This window comes from Lithobates pipiens, unplaced genomic scaffold (assembly GCF_037356315.1).
Source record: "Lithobates pipiens isolate NorthernLeopardFrog02 unplaced genomic scaffold, aLitPip1_a1.2 Scaffold_19, whole genome shotgun sequence".
Lineage (NCBI taxonomy): Eukaryota > Metazoa > Chordata > Amphibia > Anura > Ranidae > Lithobates > Lithobates pipiens.
The window spans coordinates 172,407,641-172,413,829 of record NW_027507764.1 but is presented as its reverse complement, the minus strand read 5'-3'; positions in this window follow the sequence as shown (position 1 = coordinate 172,413,829).

Genomic DNA, 6,189 nt, shown 5'->3' with positions numbered 1-6,189 from the left:
CAAACCATCCAATGGCTGGTGTCATAACGAATCACATGTGCAGCACCATAGCAGTTGAAGATTAAACAGAGGCAAAGATGGCAGCTTCCTTGGCTGAAAACAATAGGGGAGTTTACTTCCACTTTAAAAATTTTCAAAATTACATTTGAAATTAAATTTTGAAATTTAATAAAAGGTATTGTTGCATCTTCTCCTGTGTGCCAGTTTTCAGCCATCTTCATTGGCCGGCATTGGAATATGTCCCTCCTGCGCATGTGCAGAAACTAGTTCATCTGGCAAACAGGGTTCGGGTCGACCGCTATAAGATGAGCTACGCATGCTCATCTGAGTTTACATTCTGGGGATTGCTGTGAGCAGGCAGATAGGTGTAGATTATTGCATGTCTCTTCTGCAATAAAAAGCCTGTCTTCTCACAGTATGTAACAATTGAACTTTAGTTCCGCTTTAAGCTGTGCCCGACATGAGTCTCCTTAAGCAGCTCTCCCAGAAGTGGTGGCTGAATGTCAAAAGCAGAACATAGAAAATCCCTGATCTTAGCTATTCAGGCCTTTATATCATAAAAACCCAATGAAGTTGATTTACTAAAGGCAAATATACTTTGCACTACGCTGTGCTCTAGATCTGAGGGGAAGCTTTGAAATCAGAAGCTCTGCTTATTGCTACTATCCAATCATGTGCAAGTAAAAATGCTGTTTTTTATTTTCCCTGCATGTGATTGAGTATTCTTTACAAAGTGAAACTTTTGGATAGAGAAAGGGAGGGTTATAAACCCTGTCAGATTTGTTTTCGCCTTCTGGGTCCCATTGCAGAAATTTTCCTTCACTTCCTGTCCCATAACCAAACAGGAAGTGAAAGGAAATCCCTGAAAATTAAGGGAATTCCTTGGGGACCTCAAGGTCACCAGAACTAGTGTCCCCATTGGAAGATTTGCCCTCTATTGCTTTTCTGGGGATGACCCAAAATGTTTGATTTTCTTTTACTTTCAGTTTCAATGACAATGGTAAACAGGAGGACAAATAGAGAAGGTGAATCTCCATAACAGTGGCACAGACAGCAATAAAAACTGATAAGCATTGTAATCCCTCTCCACTCCACTATCCAAAACTAAAAAGAAAGGTTTGCCTTTAGTTATATACTATAAATCACATTTTACCCATTAAGTTTTCAATAATGTGTTCTTTTAATAAAAAAAAAAAACTTACCAGCCGTTATCTGATTGAGGGCACATTTTAATATTCACTTTACCATAACACACGTTAATGCACATTACATGCTTTAGCATATTTCTGTGCCAATTATTTTGCCTGGCACCCCAAACCATTAGGGCAACACAGCTCTATAAAACATAAATGCTGTGTATCCATTTCTTCTCTGTTTAGGTGGGCTGACAAACTGTTTAGAATGAATAGGCCACCTTAAATCATTATACAATTACATGTGAGACAACACACAATGCACAAAAATTACGAAACGTGAATAAATCCTTGATTTTTTTTTCTTTTATGGTCAATTACAAATGCATGCAGTATTTACTTTTCATTGCATTATTTACTCATTTTGATGTTTACATTTTCCTTTAATTCACTAAATGTTGTATTGCTCAGATTTTAATTTAACACTAGCATGTCAGTTTTTGTCACATTATGTATAAAAATGGTCAAAATATTCCAAATATTATTGCACTTAAAATATTCCTAGGTTCTGGTTGGCTAATTTTCTTCAAAGTATTTATTGAGGAGAGCAGAGTAAGAAGCCATTACAGATGTAAAAAAAAAAATACTAATGCATAAGATATAGAGGCTTTCAATTATTAAATGTTAAAACTGTGCAATAAAAAGTATTTACAAAACATGATGTTTGTTTTTGTGAAATATTTTGATGTGAAAATTATCAGGAGTTATTTGGGTACACTGAGTTTAGAGAGTGCGAAAAAAGTTCTCTCATTGACTGGTTCATCAATTCCAATTTAGGACACTTCTCTATAAAGACCATGAAGCTCTTTAGGTCTCAATGACACTTTTTTTGTAAGTAGTAATCTGGCCTATTCTATAACACATTCTAACCTTTAAATTAGATTTAAATGAAAAAATAAAGAAATAATATATTTCAGCTCATATTTCTCCCTGAAGTGGATACGATAGCCCTGTATCGATACGCATTAGGGAGGGGTCAGGATGGCACGGCAGGCAGCTTTTCAGCTAAGGAGGATGCTCACATAATCCCGATACCAACTTGGTATACCTTCTTTATGTTCATCATAGAATGGTGCACTGACGCACCCGATCTGTATGAGTACCCCAGAGGGGGATTTTTGCTTTAGTTAATAAATTGTTTAAAACTTTATTGCACTTGAGTTTTCCTTTCATATATCCCGGATTGATATGCTGAAAAACCCAGGAGCCTGATACTATTAAAGAGCCCAGAGGTGGTTCATATGCGTGCTTTGACTTGGCTTAAACGCAAAGTCGCACGCTCCAAGATATGCTGAGGAACTCAGGAGCCTGATACTATCAAAGAGCCCAGAGGTGGTTCACATGCGTGCTTTGAATTAGCATAATTCCTTATTACCTAAGGGGGGCACCTGAGTGATGACAACCTAGCATGTCTTGGATAACATTTAATTGTTTTTGAATTACATGGTATTTCATCACGTTATCAGCAACGCAGTTGGATGTTAATCATATGCACATGCGCACTTTGTCATATAAATGGAACCACCTATTTTTCCTCTATTGTTGTTGTTCTTTTGTCAGCGCGGTCAGTAATGACGTATTTGGACACTTTATACCAGCGCAGGAGTACTTTTGGTGTATTATTTGTTTACGCTTATTTCTTTTGAGCACAGTTATGCACCAGGCATAGGGATGAGCTCGGTGTTCGACTCGAACACATGTTCTACTCGAACATCGGCCGTTCGTCTGTTCGGCGAATTCAGAACTTTGTGGACCGTTCGCACCAAATTCGTGTGGCACGAACGGCCCACAATGCACTACGCCATCGCAGTGCATTGTTGGCTCATGATTGGCCAAGCATGCACTGTGACCCCGCATGCTTGGCCAATCACAGCGCCGGCAGCAAGGAGAGCCATAATTGGCCACAGACATCCTAGCTCAGGGGGTTTAGTACACGCCCCACACTATATAAGGCCACTTGTGTAGAGTGTTTTTTCCGGCGTGCAGGGAAAGAGCAAGATAGACAGGGACAGTGTGTTCTTTTCTCAGGCATCTGCAGGAGTTAAAGTGGGTGTTGTGTGCATCCAGCACAGTATACACCTGTAGCTACCCTTTTTTGCTGGTGTTCTCTAATACAGGCATCTGCAGGAGTTAGTGGGTGTTGTGTGCCCCCAGCACAGCACCGTATACACCTGTATCTACCCTTTATTGCTGGTGTTCTCTAATACAGGCATCTGCAGGAGTTAAAGTGGGTGGTGTGTGCCTCCAGCACAGTATACACCTGAAGATACCTCTTATTGCTTGTGTTGTCTGTTGCATATCTTGCATATTAGCCTTTAAAATTAGCACTTTTGATTTTGAATGTTCGAGTCCCATAGACTGTAATAGGATTCTAAAGTTCGTACGAATTTTCGGTCCATTCGAAGGTTCTGGTGCGAACTGAACCGGGGGTGTTCGGCTCATCCCTAACCAGGCACTTTAAATGTAGTTTTTATTGTATACTATATGTATTTATTTTATGTATTCACTTATCTGATATTTATTTATTTATTTCCTATTTGATTTAGTAACTTGGAGGTATTACACATAATATCAGTGTACACTATTATTAATATAATTTTTTAGCGCAGCGTATCTAATTTTTTCAATATATTTCAGCTTACCAGTTATAAGAGGAGGTAGTTGTATTTGTCTTTTTATCTCTTCCTCCTTATTTTCACCTAGTAATCCTTCCTGTTGTCATGTGGCCACATTCACTCCTTCATTGTACCAAAGAAGGCAGCTCTGGCTGTCACTCAGACCACATTTTAAGACCCCTTTCACACTGCCCGCGTTTTTCAGGCGCTACAGCACTAAAAGTAGCGCCTGCTTTCACACTGGAGCGGTGTGCTGGCAGGGCATCAGAAAAAGTCCTGCCAGCAGCTTCTTTGGAGTGGTGAAGGAGCGGTGAATTAATTGCTCCTCCACCGCTGCTCCCCATTGAAATCAATGAGGCAGCACTGCAATGCCGCGGCAAAACCCCTTTTTGGCCACTAGCGGAGGCTTAAAACCACCCCGCTAGCGGCCGAGTAGCGCTGCTAAAACAATAGTAAAGCGGTGCTAAAAAGAGCGCCGCTTTACCTCTGGGGCCCTAGGCAGCTCGGTGTGAAAGGGGTCTTAACATGTCTGTTTTTGTTCATACTTGGGGCTGGTGGGTTTATGAGGTTACAAAAGAAAGATAAGGTTATTTGTGCTTTCTGGGAAGCTCACAGGTAGTGGCAAAGAAATTTCAAAGCTACCAAAATCAAATTCTGTACTTGCTGAAAAAAGTCTTAAAAACAATTAAAGTGGTAGCAAACCGGAAAAAAAAACAAAAAAAACGTTTCCACCGCAATGTTATAATGTGCTAGTATGTGTTATGTGAAACTTACCTTAAAATTAAGCCCTCCAGCAGCGCACTGTGACCATTGACTGGGCTTCCACCTTCACCCGGTCTTCCTTCCGGGTTGAATGACCTAGCCACGATGACATCACGCCCACACATCAGCACAGGGCTCTAAAGGAACAGCAAGGGTATGCAGCTCCTTCAGTGCATGTTTAAGAGATATTTACAGTACCTACAGGTAAGCCTTATAATAGGCTTAACTGTAGGTAAAACATAAACAAATGGTTTTTACTACCACTTTAATGCAGTCATCAAATTAACCCCTTTGCGCTGGTAGTATGCTTATATGCAGCCTCTAGGTGGGTGGGCCTTAACACAGAGATTACAGAATGTAAACAGAGCTGTGCCAAGAACTGTCCTGCTTGCTCCCGGCACAGTTACTGGCGAATAACGGAATAACTGACAGCCCCAAATCTCTACTTGGAATTGTGAGCTTTCCAATCATGTGAACGCTGTGACAGCCAATCACGGCGGTCACATGATCAGAAACCCTGCCTCCTGGCATCAGAAAACCACTTAAATGGCCAGGAGGCATAAGGTTAAGGATTGGGAAGCTGCAGTATGTTACATTTTTGTTCTTGCTTTTTTATATGCTTTAAGTGTTATGGATTAATGCATAGCAGCCAATCAGAATCCATCTGGTACTGGCTTGACAGCAGCCAAGTGAATTCTTATTTGTTGTTCTAGGTTACTGAATTAAAAGCTGAAATTTCGTATATTTTTTGGTTTGGGGGATACAGTACCAAACACATTAGTTATGGGTAATGGTGCTTATCCTATTACCTGCTCCATATTTCCCTGAGTAACTGTCTTTTGGGGTTGTGAAAGTTAACAGCAACTGAGGCTGCCCGCCCCCTTTTACCCTCTCCACCATTCACAAAAATTGTATTATTAAACTCCCATGATGCATTGCGTTCTGTCAAGGGGTGGGGGAGAATGCAATGCATTGTGGGAGTGTAGTAATACGAGTTCTGTAGATTCTAGGCAGGGCAGAAGGGGGCGAGTGGCCATATCAACTTTCCTCAGTACAAGCCGCTGCTTTTATTCCTTCAGAGTGCCAGAAGACAGCCGCTTTACCTGCCACCTGCTGGCAATGAGATACACACTCCCCTCCCCTCCCCCTACTAAAAAAATATACTAAACTTCAGCTTTGAATGATAGAATTCTCATCGTTTCATAGTTAGTTAGGTTGAATAAAGACACCAGTCCATCAAGTTCAACCTGAGTGTCTACAATTGTCCTTATCCCTGTACATTGCACACTCACATCAGTCCCAACCCTTAAGGAGCCCACAATCCAAGGTCCCCATTCATATACTATGGCCAATTTTTTTGACAGAAGCCAATTAACCTACCTGCATGTCTTTGGATTGTGGGAGGAAACCGGAGTACCCGGAGGAAACCCATGCAGGCACAGGGAGAACATGCAAACTCCAGGCAGGTAGTGTCGTGGTTGGGATTTGAACCTGTGACCCTTCTTACTGCTCGGTGAAAGTGCTAACCACTACACCACTGTGCTCCCTTTCTCTATTGAATAAGGGTAAATATTTACTGCAGTGTTTTAAATCCTTGCTATATACTTATTTATAGAAAA